A 15,375-nucleotide genomic window follows, 5' to 3' on the forward strand; every position below is an offset into this window, starting at 1 on the left:
CAGCTGCTGATGAGAAGGCTATGAGTGCCAGAGACTTTATGCAAGTCAAGGGCATTGCTGGGTGGCTCTACAGAAGGATGAACGATGGCTCCTTCTGACCCTGTGGGCAGCCTTATGGCGGGAACTTGCTCTGAAGCTGCTGGCCCCAGCTCACGCTTTGCTCCTTTAGTATTTGGGAGCAGAACGGCCCCCTTTGATGGAGCACTCATCCATAAGTGCGAGGGGACTGCCTGGCCGCAGGCAAACTTCCAACCCGCACAGACATTGGCTGCTCTGAGTGGCAGCTTTGCCTCTCCACCACGCTGGCCTTCTACGCTGGGGATTCTGGAGGCTCAGTGAAGCGATTTTGAGCCAATATGGAAAAATACAATCCCAGATCGTCATTACCCAATTATCTATGTTCCTGATTATTGTTTTTCCAAGATAAGTGATTCCATAGCTACAATAAGGAATTACCTAGAAATTGGACAGGTGTGGTGGCTCATGTCTGTAATCCCAGCACTTTGGGAGGCTGAGGCGGGTGGATCACTTGAGGTCAGGAGTTTGAAACAAGCCTGGTCAACATGGTGAAACCCCGTCTCCACTAAAAAAAAAAAAAAAAAAAAAAAAATTAGCCGGGAGTCGTGGTACACATCTGTAATCCCAGCTACTCAGGAGGCTGAGGCAGGAGAATTGCTTGAACCCAGGAAGTGGAGGTTACAGTGAGCCGAGGTGGCACCACTGCACTCCAGCCTGGGTGACACAGTGAGGCTGTGCCTCAAAAAAAAAAAAAAGAATTACCTAGAAATTGAATATTTGTATACCTTAGTGGCAGTTCAGCGTGTCATCATCCTATACTCATTCTGAGGAGGGGTAGGCAGAAACTGCATTTATAACCTTGGTCCAAATGTGGCACAGCCTGGGTTCCTGGTCAATGGCACAAGCTGAGCTCCTAGTCAGCAGCCATGTATAAGTTACTGCTTTACAAAGTATTGTTACATTATCTGGAATTCATTATAGAAATTCCCAGAAGTCCGGTGGCATCTGGACAGCATATATGCATTGTAGAAAAAAGATATAGCTCATCTTCTTTTGCTAATGCTTCAGCAATATTTAGAACTGATCTTTTATGGGTCCACCCCTCTTTATCCTCTAATGTCACCCACCCCACCAGCCTCCGCCGACTCTCTGAAATTATCCTGTTCATTGTTTGCTATCTCCTCTCATGAGAACACTTGCCTCCAGTGAGCAGGGACCCTGTCTCCCTGGTTCATGGCTATGTTCTTGCCTGGAACAGCGGGGAGCCTGCCTTTTCCTTCCTTGCATTTGTGGATCAGGCTCTCTGCATGTTTCTCCTTGGGGTCTGACCTTCCAGACATGAACACTCTTCATCAGCCCCCTTGGCCTTCCTCTTACGTTAAGTATTAAATAAGGAAGAAGTTAAAAGGAGGGCCTGTTTTAATAGGCACTCATTAAAATTTGTATTTCTAGGCAAAAGCACTTGTCTTTTCACTGACCACCATTGACTCTGGTTTATGTTATAATTACAAAGAATTCTCAGTCTTAAAAGGAGGATTAAGTGATTTATACTGAAGTATGTTTCATCTTGTTTTCTAAATGTAATGCACTTCTCAATGACACAGGAACTGGAAGGCAAGTAGCTGAGGACATCAGTCTTTAGCCAAAGACCCACAGGATCACACCGGAGCTAAACATATTGGGTTTACCACGCGCTGCAGTGCTGGAGGACACACACCATGGGGAAACTTGGAGAGTCTCAGTAAGAGGGTATGAAAAGACTTAGAGAATTTGCACTTGTGTTTTGGGGAGGACTTGAGGAAGGCTAGCTTTGCTCTGCCTTGGATGCTGTCAGGAAGTGGGGAATTCTGTGACTGAGTATCTTGGTCATTCTTATCCAGAAATAAAGAAAAGGAAGCAGCTAGAGCCCTACTGGGTAAAGAAGCAGCAGCCACTCATATTGGCCAGGACAGAGGGACGCTGGTCATTTTGATTTCAGGAATGCTCTTATTTTTGGCCATGTTCAGACATGAATGAAAGACTTTCCCTGGGGCCTGGAAGCTGGGGATGGTGGGTGAATAAGTCCTCCCTCCTCAGAGCCAGTCCCAAGGCGCAAGACCACTTGGGCCAGCAGCATGCTTCAGCAGGACAGCAGAAGCAGGAAGAGAGCTGGCCGGAAGACACATACACCCTGAAGACCGAGAGACAGGCCATCCAGGTACTGTGTAGCAGTTACATCAGACTGAGACACGTCCCGTTTACAGGAGACTATAAACCCCTGCCCCGTCCTCATTTGGTGCTGACGCCATTTTAGGCTTCAGCCCGTCTGCACCCAGGCGCTCATTAAAGCAGCATGTTGCTCCACACCAACTTGTGTTACTTGTTGGCGCGCTCTCGGGGTTCGAACCGTACAGAAAGTTGCCATCGTTCACTGCAGGGGTCACCAAACCCCAGACAATTCTATATCGGCCAGAAATGCACTAGCAGATCAGGTAGCCAAACTAGCCCTACAACCCGCGCAAGGCCAGTTTCTGCCCCTGTCCTTGTTCTCTTCTCTTTATTCCTCAGAAGGAAAGGAGGACCTCCGAGCCCAAAACCTTCAAAAGCAAGGACTATGGTATGTCAAGGAAGGGCGCTTTGTTCTTCCTCACTCTCAAACAATCCCTATCCTCCAAAGTCTCCACAACTCAACCCATGTCAGTTACAAACCTCTCTTACAACTTCTCCGCCTTATTCTCACTCGTCCTCACCTTTCCAGCCACGTTCGAGAAGTCACCCAGTCCTGCTCTATCTGCCACTGAGTGTCACCCCAGGGCTCCCTCTGGCCGCTGCCTTTTCCTACCCACCAAGCCCAGGACTGGGTACCCGGGCAAGATTGGCAAGTAGACTTCATCACATGCCGCCTGATACATGGTTCCACTGTCTTCTAATCTTTGTACGTTTTCTGGGTGGGTAGAAGCGTTCCCAACAACTTCAGAAGGTGCAAATGTCGTCACACAAACTCTCATCATGCATATAATTCCCTGTTTCAGACTCCCAACATCCATCCAGTCCAACAACGGGCCCACCTTCATCAGCCAAATTACCCAAGGTGTCTCTACATCCTTAGGTATAAAATGGGTTCTCCACACACCCTACAGGCCTCAATCTTCCGGCAAAGTTGAAAAAGTTACCTCTGTCCTTAAAGCCCAACTTGCCAAGCTGGCTCTAGAAACCCACCAGGCGTGGAGGAAAAAATCTCCCTTTTGCCCTCATGAGACTCCGCGCAACACCAAAGCCACCCTCTTTTTATAGTCCCTTCAAAATCATGTATGACCAAACTTTTGTCTTGGGACCTCCATCTTACCAGACGCTGAGCCACTGAGGAATTACCTCCCTTCCTTAATCCAGACACGGTCTTTCATTCATGAAGCAGCAGATGAGGCCATGCCCCTTCCTGTCAACACCTCTTTGTCCTCTCAACATAACTGTCTTGCAGGCACAGACGTGTTTATCTGCCAACCCGACCCTCACAAAAACCTACAACCGAAGTGGACAGGCCCCTACACTGTGATACTCAGCACACCAACTGCAGTGAGAGTCCAAGGACTCCCCCGCTGGGTCCATCGTACCAGGGTCAATCTCACCCCCAAGGCTACTCCTTCCTCCAAAACATTAACAGCGGGAAACACCCTCAGAGTCCCTGTATACAATAACCTAAACAACAACAACAACAACAACAAAAAGATCCTTAAAGGTAGGAGGAAGCCAAAGATGGCAACGGGACGAACGACTTCTGCAACAGATCATCGAATATTATTGTCCTGCCACTTGGGCTGAGGATGGTTCGTGGGGTTATCACCTCCCATATATATTCTAAATAGAATAAATAGACTACAGGCTGTTCTAGAGATAATCACTAACCAAACCGCTTCAGCCCTGGAAACGCTCGCGCAACAACAAAACCAAATACGCGCGGCAATTTATCAAAACAGGCCAGCACCAGACTACTTACCAGCAGAAGAAGGTGGGGTCTGTGGTAAGTTTAATATCTCCAATTGTTGTCTTAACATAGACGGTAACAGAAAAGCAGTACTAGAAATCGCTTCAAACACCAGAAAAGTAGCCCATGGACCAGTCCAAACCTGGAAGGGATGGGACCCAACAAACCTTCTAGGAGGGTGGTTCTCTAATTTAGGAGGATTTAAAACGCTGGTAGGGACAGCAGTGTTCATCATTGGGTTCCTCCTGTTTCTCCCCTGTATTATCCCACTAATAATAAAAGCTATGAAAAGTCTTGTTGAAGCTACAGTTAACCGCCAGACAATCCAGACGATGCTCCTGCTACAACGACACGACGAATACCAACCCGTCTCTCAAGAATATCCCCAAAATTCAGTTTTTCTTTGTTTCCAAGGTGCCCACGTCACCCCCTATGTCACGCTCGAAGCAGTTATTGAAAAAGTCGTCCCTTTTCCCTTTTTCTGTAACGAAATAGACAGGAATGAAAGACTTTCCCCGGGGCCTGGAAGCTGGGGGTGGTGGGTGAATAACTCCTCCATTCTCAGGGCCAGTTCCAAAGCGCAAGACCACTTGCGCCAGCAGCGTGCGTCAGCAGGATAGCAGAAGCAGGAAGAGAGCTGGCTGGGAGACACGTACACCCTGAAGACCGAGAGAGAGGCCGTCCGGGTACTGCGTAGCAGTTACATCAGACTGAGACACGTCCTGTTTACAGGAGACTATAAAACCCCTGCCCCGTCCTCATTTGCTGCTGACGCCATTTTAGGCCTCAGCCTGTCTGCACCCAGGCGCTTATTAAAACAGCGTGTTGCTCCACACCGCCTTGTGCTGTTTGTTGGCGTGCTCTTGGGGTTCGAACCGATACCAGAGCCTTGCAATGATTATGGGAGGTCTTGTCTTCGTCTTCCTCCATCCTGAGTGGGGCTGGTGCTTGTTGTCTGGTGTTGATGTTCTGAGATTATGTCCCACAGAATATCAGGGCTTAGCTGTGAGTACCAGGCCAGCTCCTGCTGCCAATAGCTTTTCTCCGTCTCAGCAACATACCACAGAGAGCTGTGGGGAGACCTCAGCCTGGTGTACCATAGAAGGCAGGGAGATGATATGTGAACTGCTAAGTGAAGAGACCGGTTTTGAAAAGCTTGGTCCTAAGGTGTAGATCCGGTTTCTAACGCATAACTTTTTTTATGCAGGTAACATTTAGATTTAACACTCTAACTGGTACTACTAATACAGAAGCATAATTTTTCTCTAATTTTGCATAAATAAACAGGTTTAAGGTTACTTAAATGTTGACAAGAGTGTCACCTCAAGTTCTGTGTTCCTCCCAACCCCATTAACATCTTTGTGGTGCAAGTGAGGAATTTTCTCTCCTGGGAACTAAATATGGCAGATGCTACTATGTTGCAGCAAGTCCTCAGGCTGAAGGACTGGGGCTCCACAAACATGTTGGAGATGGGACATGGTTGCTTGCACTTAAGGAAAATTGCTTTCTGTTAAAACTTGCTCGAGAAGCGAGACCATTACTGTTTAAACACACAGACTTTGAAGTCAGGACAATCTGCGTTTGAATCATCCCAGGCCTCCCATTTCCTTGTTGTGTGACCTTGGGCAAGTTATCCAATCACTCTAAGTCTTAGCTATTACAAATGTAAGATGGGGATAGATATTTCTATTCATAATTTTGTTGAGAGAAATAAACCCACTGTGACAATGGGAAACACTGCACGTCGTATGTGCACGATATGTGGCATATGTATTGATTGTTACCAGGTAATTTTCAGCCATCACCTAAAGTCCAGGAGCAATCAAAGGGAAATCACAATGAACTTCTTCCTGGGAGTCATTCTTAGGTAAAGGGATGGTGCTGATTGTTATGAAATGATTATTTCACTGGATTCAGGAGATCTGAGTTATGGCTCTGACTTGGTAATGAATCAGCTGTATAACTTTGAATAAGTCTCTTAATCTTTTTGAGCTGCAATTTGCTTATTTATAAAATGAAAATAATGATGCCAGCCCACACCACCAGAGTTATCATGACACTGAAATGAGAGGAAGCAACAATGATCAAGGTTTTATGGCTGTACCATATGAAAAGGTATGTTGCAAAGGTACACAGCATTAGAAAATGTAAGATGCTATCAAAGAAACTTGAGTTTATCATAAATTCACTCCTCAAAAGTGGCCTTTAAAATGGGTATCTAATCAGAACATTGTTTTTGTTTCCTTTTTTGGCAATATGACATACAAAAGTACACATTTTTACACATTTTTATCTACATGTAACCACCACCAGGATTTAAAGTAAGTGTGTCCAAGGAAAACATTAAATTGTCTTTGCAGATGACATGATTTTATACATAGAAAACCCTAATGACTTCAATAAAAAACTGTTAGAAATGATAAATTCCATAAAGTTGCAGAATACAAAATCAACCTATGAAAATCAGTAGCGTTTCTATACGTTAACAACAAACTATCTGAAAAAGAAATTAAGGAAACAATCTCATTTACAATGGCATAAAAATACTTAGAAATAAATTTAACCAAGAAGAAAAAAATCTGTTCATTGAAAACTATATCACGTTTTACATTGATAAAATAAATCGAAGAAGATAGAAATAAACGCAAAGCTACACTGTTCATGAACTGGAAAAAATCAATAATGTTAAAATGCTCATACTACCCAAAATGACCTACAGATTCAATGCAATTCCTATCCAAATTCCAATGACTTTTTCACAGAAATAGAAAAAGAAAAAATGATTCTAAAACTCACATGGAAACACAAAAGATCTGAAACCGTAAAACTACTAGAAGAAAACATAGGGGGAAGTCTTCCCAACCTTGGTCTTTGCAAAGAATTTTTGAATGTGAACCAAAAGCACAGGCAACAAAAACAAAAAATGGGACTGTATGAAACTAAAAAGCTTCTGCACAACAAAAGAAACAATTTAATACAGTGAAAAGACAACCTATGGAATGGGAGAAAATATCTGCAAACCATACATTTGATAAAGAGTTAATATAGAAAATATATAAGAAACTCAAACAACTCAATGGTAAGAAAACAACTCAATTTTAAAATGGGCAAAGGACCTGAATAGACATTTCTCAAAAGAAAACATACAGAGGCAATAGTTTTAAGGAAAAATGTTCAGCATCACTAGTTATCAGGGAAATGCAAATCAAAACCACAATGAGATATCACTTCACACTTGTGAGAATGGCTATAATCAAAAAGACTCTTTTGATAACAAGTGTCAGCAAAGATGTGGAGAAAAGAAAACACTTGTACACTGTTGGTAAATTAGTACAGTCATTATGGAAAACAGTATGGAGATTCCTCAAAAAATTAAAAATAGAACAGCTATATGATCCAGTAATTTCTCTTCTACATATAGATACAAAGGAAATGAAATCAGTACGTGGAAGAGATATTTGCACTCTCATGTTCATTGCAGCATTATTTGCAATAGCCCATGTATGCAATCAACAGACAAATGGGTAAAGAAAATGTCGGGTGGATCACCTGAGGTCAGAAGTTCGAGACCAGCCTGAACAACATGGAGAAACCCCGTCTCTACTAAAAATACAGAATCAGCCTGGCATGGTGGCGCATGCCTGTAATCCCAGCTACTTGGGAAGCTGAGGCAGAAGAATCACTTGAACCCAGGAAGCAGAGGTTGTGGTGAGCAGAGATCACACCATTGCACACTCCAGCCTGGGCAGCAAGAGCGAAACTCCATCTCGGGAAAAAAAAAAAAAAAAAAAAAGAAAATGTCATACATATATATAGTTACATATATCTAATGAATATTATTCACCCTTAAAAAAAGAAGGTAATCCTGTCATTTGCAGTGACATGCATGAGCCTGGAGAACATTACGCTAAGTGAAATAAGCCTGGCACTGAAAGACAAATACTGCATAATCTCACTTATATGTAGAATCTAAAAGAGTTGAACTCATGGAAACAGAGAGGAGAATGTTGGTTATCGGGGTCTGTAGAACGAGGATATGGGGAGATATTGGTCCAAGCTTCAGTGAGACAGGATGAATAAGTTCTGCAGATCTATTGTATAGCATGGTGACTGTAGTTAAAAATAGTGTATTATATTCCAGAAAATTGCTAAGAGTAGATCTTAAATGTTCTCTCCATAAAAAAATAAGTCAGTGAGCTTATGGTTGTGTCAATCAGCTTGATTTAATTACTTTATTGCATATACATGTTGCAAAGCATCATGTTGTACACCAGAATATATATAATTTTTCTTTGTTCAGTAAACCTTAATAAAGCTGAAAAAAGAAAACTCAATGTTTCCAGCACACAGAAGGCTCCTTCCTGACCCGTCATAGCTAACAGCCTTCCCCTTCAGAGGTAACCACTACTTTGCCTTCTCCCACCGTTGATTTGTTTTTGCCTGTTCTTTTTGTGTTTTTGTTTTGTTTTGGTTTGGTTTGGTTTTTGAGGTGGAGTTTCGCTCTTGTTGCCCAGGCTGGAGTGCAATGGTGCAATCTCAGCTTACTACAATCTCCGCCTCCCAGGTTCAAGGGATTCTCCTGCCTCAGCCTCCCGAGTAGCTGGGATTACAGGCATGCGCCACCACGCCCGGCTAATTTTTTATTTTTAGTAGAGATGGGGTTTCTCCATGTTAGGCTGGTCTCGAACTCCCGACCTCAGGTGATCTGCCCGCTTCGGCCTCCCCAAGTGCTGGGATTACAGGCGGGAGCCACCATGCCCGGCCTGCCTGTTCTTTAACTCCATAAAAATAGCATCGTGCAGTGTGTCCAGCTTCTTTTGTTCTCATAATAACTATGAGAGTCATCCCAGTTGTGTGTATCAGTGGTTTGTTCTTTTGTAAAATGGCAAGGAGTATTCCTTTGTGTGACTATATCACGGTTCTATTACCTGTCCTAGCCATTCCACTGTGGATGGACATTTGGGCTATTTCTGTTTTTCAGCTGCTAAAAATAAAGTGGCTGTGAACTTTCCTTTCTTTAAAAATTTATCTTTATAAAACTTCAGATGTGTTTCATAGAAAACGTGACTTTGACACATAATGAGAAACATCAAACATTTAAAATAAAGCCTCCAAACTTAAAGGATAATGTTAATTTCAAACGACATTATTCTTATAAGTAAATGATATTATAAAGTGCAGTCTCAGGCATTATTTTTACTTATGGGACACAAACAGAATAGTCCACAGCAGGATTTTTTTGTCATACTGCAGTTTGGGGATCATTAGTGTATTCCAAGTAAAATAATAATAATAATAATTAAGAAATAGAAAATAAGAGAAAAATTCAAACTCTTTGGACTCAGTAAAGGTAGGTATTATTTCTTTTTTTTTCTTTTGAGACGGAGTCTCATTCTGTCGCCCAGGCTGGAGTGCAGTGGCGCCATCTGGGCTCACTGCAAGCTCCACCTCCTGGGTTCACACCATTCTCCTGCCTCAGCCTCCCCAGTAGCTGGGACTACAGGCACCCACCACCACGCCTGGCTAATTTTTTTTGTATTTTTTTTTTTAGTAGAGATGGGGAGAGACTGGAGACCTTTGTTTAACCAAACATTTTTTTTTAGTAGTCTAACAATAGATGTCTTCTTTTTCTATAAAATGTTCCAAATACAGGTAAATCTTTGAATTGGCCTACTAGAGACTTTTCCTTTGTAGCCTCCCCATGGAGGCTGAAATAAGAGATAGAGGAGGCTGGAGGATCCAAAGTGGTGAATAAGGCCGGGCGCCGTGGCTCGTGACTGTAATCCCAGCCCTTTGGGAGGCCAAGAAGGGCAAATCACCTGAGGCCAGGAATTCGAGACTAGCCTGGCCAACATAACAAAACTCTGTCTTTACTAAAAATTCAAAAATTAGCCAGGTGTGGTGGCACGTGGCTGTCATCCCAGCTACTTGGGAGGCTGAGGCAGGAGAATTGCCTGAACCTGGGAAGCAGAGGTTTGCAGTGAGCCAAGATCATACCACTGCACTCCAACTTGGTCGACAGAACGAGACTCTGTCTCAACAAACAAGCAGAAACAAACAAACAAACAAAAAACCCAAAGTGGCGGATAAGAGATGTCAAATCCAGGCCGGGCACGGGGGCTCACGCCTGTAATCCCAGCATTTTGGGAGGCCGAGGTGGGCAGATCATGAAGTCAGGAGATCGAGACCATCCTGGCTAACACGGTGAAAACCCGTCTCTACTAAAAATACAAAAAAATTAGCCAGGCGTGGTGGCGGGCGCCTGTAGTCCCAGCTACTCGGGAGGGTCAGGCAGGAGAATGGTGTGAACCCAGGAGGTGGAGCTTGCAGTGAGCCGAGATTGCGTCACTGCACTCCAGCCTGGGCGACAGAGCAAGACTCTGTCTAAAAAAAAAAAAAAAAGATGTCCAATCCGGATGGTGACACAGTGACCCCACACAGTTATTCCTTGGGACAATATTTTGGTCAGCAAGAGCGAGAATGAGAATTTTTAGACATCGGCTTCAGTCTTGGTTTTTGTTTTTCTTAGTAGTAATAGAGTGATAGTGTAAGATGTCTGAATATATTTGCTTGAACTAGAAAAAAAGAATACAAGTTTTCAGTCATGTGAAGAGTTCCCAACAGGGCTCTTTTGAATGCCAAGAATGGAGTATTCCAGGGCACAAATGTCCCCCACCCAGCCCAAGAGAGCCAATCCATCCCTGGCTTTGAACACTCTCTGTAGGATTCCCAGCTCTAAATTTCCACTCAGCCTCACTCCACTTACTTTAAGAATCTTCTAAGAGGAATTTCCAATAGAACCTGTCCAAGACAAAAATCAACAGTCTTTCCCTCTTGCCTTCTCGGTCTTATAAATGGAACCCACAGGGTCAGAACACTAGGAGGGAGTCATTCCTGCCTCCTCTCTTTTCTCTCTCCTTCATATCCCTCCCCACATCCAGCTAGCTGTGGAATCCCATCAATTCTACCTCCTTGATATCTTTGTCTGTCACTATGTTCTGGTCCCTGTGGTGGCTTAGTTCTAGGCCCTTGTCTCCTCTTGCCTGGGTTGAGCCACAGATGACCTTTCAACTGGTCTCCCTGCCTCCGGTCCTGTCCTCCACCAATCCCTGGGAAGACTTCTCTGACTGCCCAGTGATAAGGGATGACATGAGGAGTCACATGGTCTAGTGATTCTCAACCAATAAGATAAAGACATCATTTAGGTGGACCTAAAGTTTTTTATAACAGCTACCAGAACTGGCTTTTGTTTGTTCTCCAAGTCCATCAATGAATGTGATGTGATTTCTGTTCCTCCTTCCTGTATGTGGTTTATCCACCTACATCCCTCTAGTAGGTGGGTTCTTGGACATTCAGTGCTGTTCTTGATCCCCTGTAAACAAGTGTTTATGACATGCTGCAGTTGTTACTGTATAGAGTTGACCCTTGGATGACATGAGGCGGGGTGCCAACCCACTGCATAGTTGACAATGTGCATATAACTGTTAACTCCTCAAAAACTTAACTACTACTAGTCTGTTGACCAGAAGGCTTGCTGATAAGATAAAGTGGATTAACACATATTTTGTATATGTGTTATATCCTGTATTTTTTCAATAAAGTAAGCTAGAGAAAAGAAAATGTTATTTAAAAAAATCGTAAGGAGGAGAAAATGTATTTGCTATTCATCAAGTGGAATTGGATCATCATAAAGGTCTTCTTCATTGTATTCATTTTATTATTTTTTTTATCTTATTTTTGAGACGGAGTCTCGCTCTGTCGCCCAGGCTGGAGTACAGTGGTGCGATCTCCGCTCACTGCAAGCTCCGTCTCCTGGGTTCACGCCACCCTCCTGCCTCAGCCTCCTGAGTAGCTGGGACTACAGGCGCCTGCCACCACACCCGGCTAATTTATTGTATTTTTAGTAGAGACGGGGTTTCACCGTGTTAGCCAGGATGGTCTCGATCTCCTGACCTCGTGATCCACCCGCCTCGGCCTCCCAACATTGTCTTCATGCTAAGTATGCTGAGGAGGAGGAAGAGAAGGGATTGGTCTTGTTGACTCAGGGTTGGCAGAGGAGAGAAAAGGCTGTGTATAAGCAGACCAGGGCAGTTCAATCCCATGTTTTTCAAAAGTCAACTATGTATGTGTTTGGTGGTGGCTGGGGTTGACATTGAATCTATAACACAGGACACCTCCACAAATACTACAGGAAGGTGCATGCCAAGAAGACAGGTCCATTCAGCAGGGCCTGCCTGGACCTTAGCCTGGCCTTGATTTCCTATCTTCCTTGCTGTTTAAGGAGCAGGTGGAGTTGGGGGGAGATGATTTTGATCACACTCCCTGAGGAGGTGAAGAAAAATTTAACTGAGTGATGGGTGGAAACTAGTGTGTGAAGGCTTGAAAGCTACTGACCTAGAGTAGCCCTGTATTTTACAACATGTAAATTATTCCCTAATGTAGTAATAAGGATTTCCCATGGGGCAGCCATGTTCTACCTCATGAGAAGCATTGTGGAAGATGTAAAATGTGTAAGGTAGATACCCCTTAAAGTGAGGGGGTGGGAATATATATGAATCATGAATACAAGGTTAAAAAACCAATTGCTTAATTGTATAGTGCAGGCAGATAGGTCGCTAGAGAAGATTTTACAGGCCAGGTGCAGTGGCTCATGCCTGTAATCCCAGCACTTTAGGAGGCCGAGGCAGGTAGATTGCTTGTGCCCAGGAGTTTGAGATCAGCTGAGGCAACATGGCAAGACCCCATCTCCACAAAAAATAAAAATTAGCCTGGCATGGTAGCATACACCTGTGGTCCCAGCTATTTGGGAGTCTGGGTGACAGAATGAGACCTTGTCTCAAAAAATAAAAAATAAAAAAAGAAGATCCTACAGCATCCTTGAGAGCCCATTGTGGAAAACCACCTAAGGGGGAAGCCAGGCTCATATTCTATTTTGGAACTGCAGCTCACAGTGTGTCCTATTGTCTGCTTTTCAAAAAGTACTATGGTGAGAAAATATTTTACCAGATTGAAGTTTCACTGAAAGTTCTTAAGGTACATTTTCTTATAATTCTACTTACTGGCTATTTTTTTTCTGAATGCTAAAACATGTTGAATGAAGACAGGAAAACTCAAACATATCTGTTTGCTTTTTGCTTACTTTGTATGATTGAATTTTAAATTGTTCTTCCAATTTTTGGCGGCATATGCAGATTGAGCCATGGGAAAACATAGAATTCTAATTAGCGAATCCTGTAAACGAAATCATGGACATGCTGCCTGTTGTCAGTGTTTACTGTATGACGCTGAGATTAATTTTATTTTAATAGGATCAATTTGGTAACCTCAATTTCTTTAACGAATGCCAGGTTAAATCCATTACTTACTTCTCGGCTGTGAGTGAGTTTCATTCTTTGTTAAAATTTGCATGTTTCAGATGTCAGACTTTTCTTTCTTTCTATAAAAGAAATTTTTCTTTTTATTTCATGTTTAGGAAATTTAATGTGTTGGTTCTGTCAAAAACTAAACAGAAATCACACTTATGATCATTGCTCCTTAGTTTGGGTGGACTCATTTGACGTAGAGTAAAACTTTGCAATATTTAACAAATGGAATGTATTCTTTTCTTTATATTTATTTATTATTACTATTTTTAATAGTGGCAGGGTCTCATTATGTTGCCTAGGCTGGTCTCGAACTCCTGGGCTGAATCAATCCTCCTGTCTCAGCCTCCCAAAGTTCTGGAATTTCAGGCATGAGCCACTGCACCTGGCTGGATTTATTCTTAAGGCAAGTGTTAGGTGATTTGTTCAGTTAGGTCAAACTCAATACACCCTTTAGGGGCTGAATTGTGTCCCTTCTCCCATTCCCCAAACGTGTATGGTGGAGCCCTAATCCTCAATACCTTAGAATGCGACTGTATTGGAGAAAGGATCTTTAAAGAGATGATTAAATTAAAATGAGGCCATTGGGGTGGGGCTTCACGCAATCCGACTGGCATCCTTTTAAGAACAGGAAACTTGGACACACAGAGACGCCAGGGACGTGCACTTGCAGAGGGAAAACCACGTGAGGACACAGTGAGAAGGCGGCCACCTGCAAAGCAAGGAGAGAGGCCTCAGGAGAAACCAAACCTGCCCATATGTAGCTCCTGAACTTCCAGCCTCCAGAACTGTCAGAAAAGTAACTGCTGGCCTGGCACGGTGGCTCACACCTGTATTCCCAGTACTTTGGGAAGCTGAGGCAGGTGGATCACAAGGTCAAGAGATTGAGACCAACCTGGCCAACATGGTGAAACCCCATCTCTACTAAAAATACAAAAATTAGCTGGGTGTGGTGGCACGTGCCTGTAGTCCCAGCTACTCAGGAGGCTGAGGCAGGAGAATGGCGTGAACCCGTGAGGCGGAGGTTGAAGTGAGCCGAGATGGCACCACTGCACTCCAGCCCGGCGACAGAGCAATACTCTGTCTCAAAAAAAATAAAAAAATAAATAAAAAATTCAAAAAATTAATTGCTGTTGTTTAAGCCATCCAGTTTGTAGTATTTTGCTAGCTGACTAATATATCTAGAACCAAATGTTATTTCCTGCCCAATACATTCATTCTGTGGCAGAGGCACTTATTGCTCACTGAATACCCACGTAATTCCTTCTGAAAGCCCTGCCTTCCTGCTGGTTAGGTGGGGCCATGCACTGGTTTTAATAATTAGTCCTTGCCATTCTATTTTTGCAACATTTCACAGACCCGTCCCTACTTTCCATTCACAGAACTGTCATAGTTATCTCCCTAAACAAATGATGACAACGATGATGATGACAAGGATGGAATAGCGTCCCAGGCACTGTCCTAGTACTTTCTATGATGAAGTCATTTAATCTCATAACCTTATGAAGTAGGTACCATTATCATTCCCTTTTTCAAATGAAGACACTGGGGCATGGGAGTTTAAGTAACTTGCTCAAGTTCACACAATTGCTAAGTGTGCAGAGCCGGAATGTGAACTCTGGCAATGTGGTTTTCATTGTTTTAGAATAAATTCATACTTTAACAAACCCTCACGTTCTAATTCCAGTGTACCCTCTCAGCCTCTTCTCCCATCAAGAACAACCCTCTACCTCTGTCCACTTCTAACCCTTCACTCTAGTTAGAGTCTAGATGGTGTCTTCTCCAAACGCAGCCGGCATTTGCCTACCTCTGTCTCATTGCTAAGCTCTTCCATTAGAATTGCTCTGCTTCCCGTCCCCTGTCTTCCTTAGCCCTATCCATCAACATTCTGTGCATCCTGCAATGCCTCACTCAGTTGCCAACTCTTCTGGGAAGCCCTCCTTGGGGTCATCTTCATTCAGCTCTCCCATAATCCCTTGCCTGTACTTCCCTGTGGGCACTCAGGTTCCTCTTATTTGTGCCTGTGCCTATCTC

The sequence above is a fragment of the Gorilla gorilla genome, chromosome 5, assembly GCF_029281585.2.
Source record: "Gorilla gorilla gorilla isolate KB3781 chromosome 5, NHGRI_mGorGor1-v2.1_pri, whole genome shotgun sequence".
NCBI lineage: Eukaryota > Metazoa > Chordata > Mammalia > Primates > Hominidae > Gorilla > Gorilla gorilla.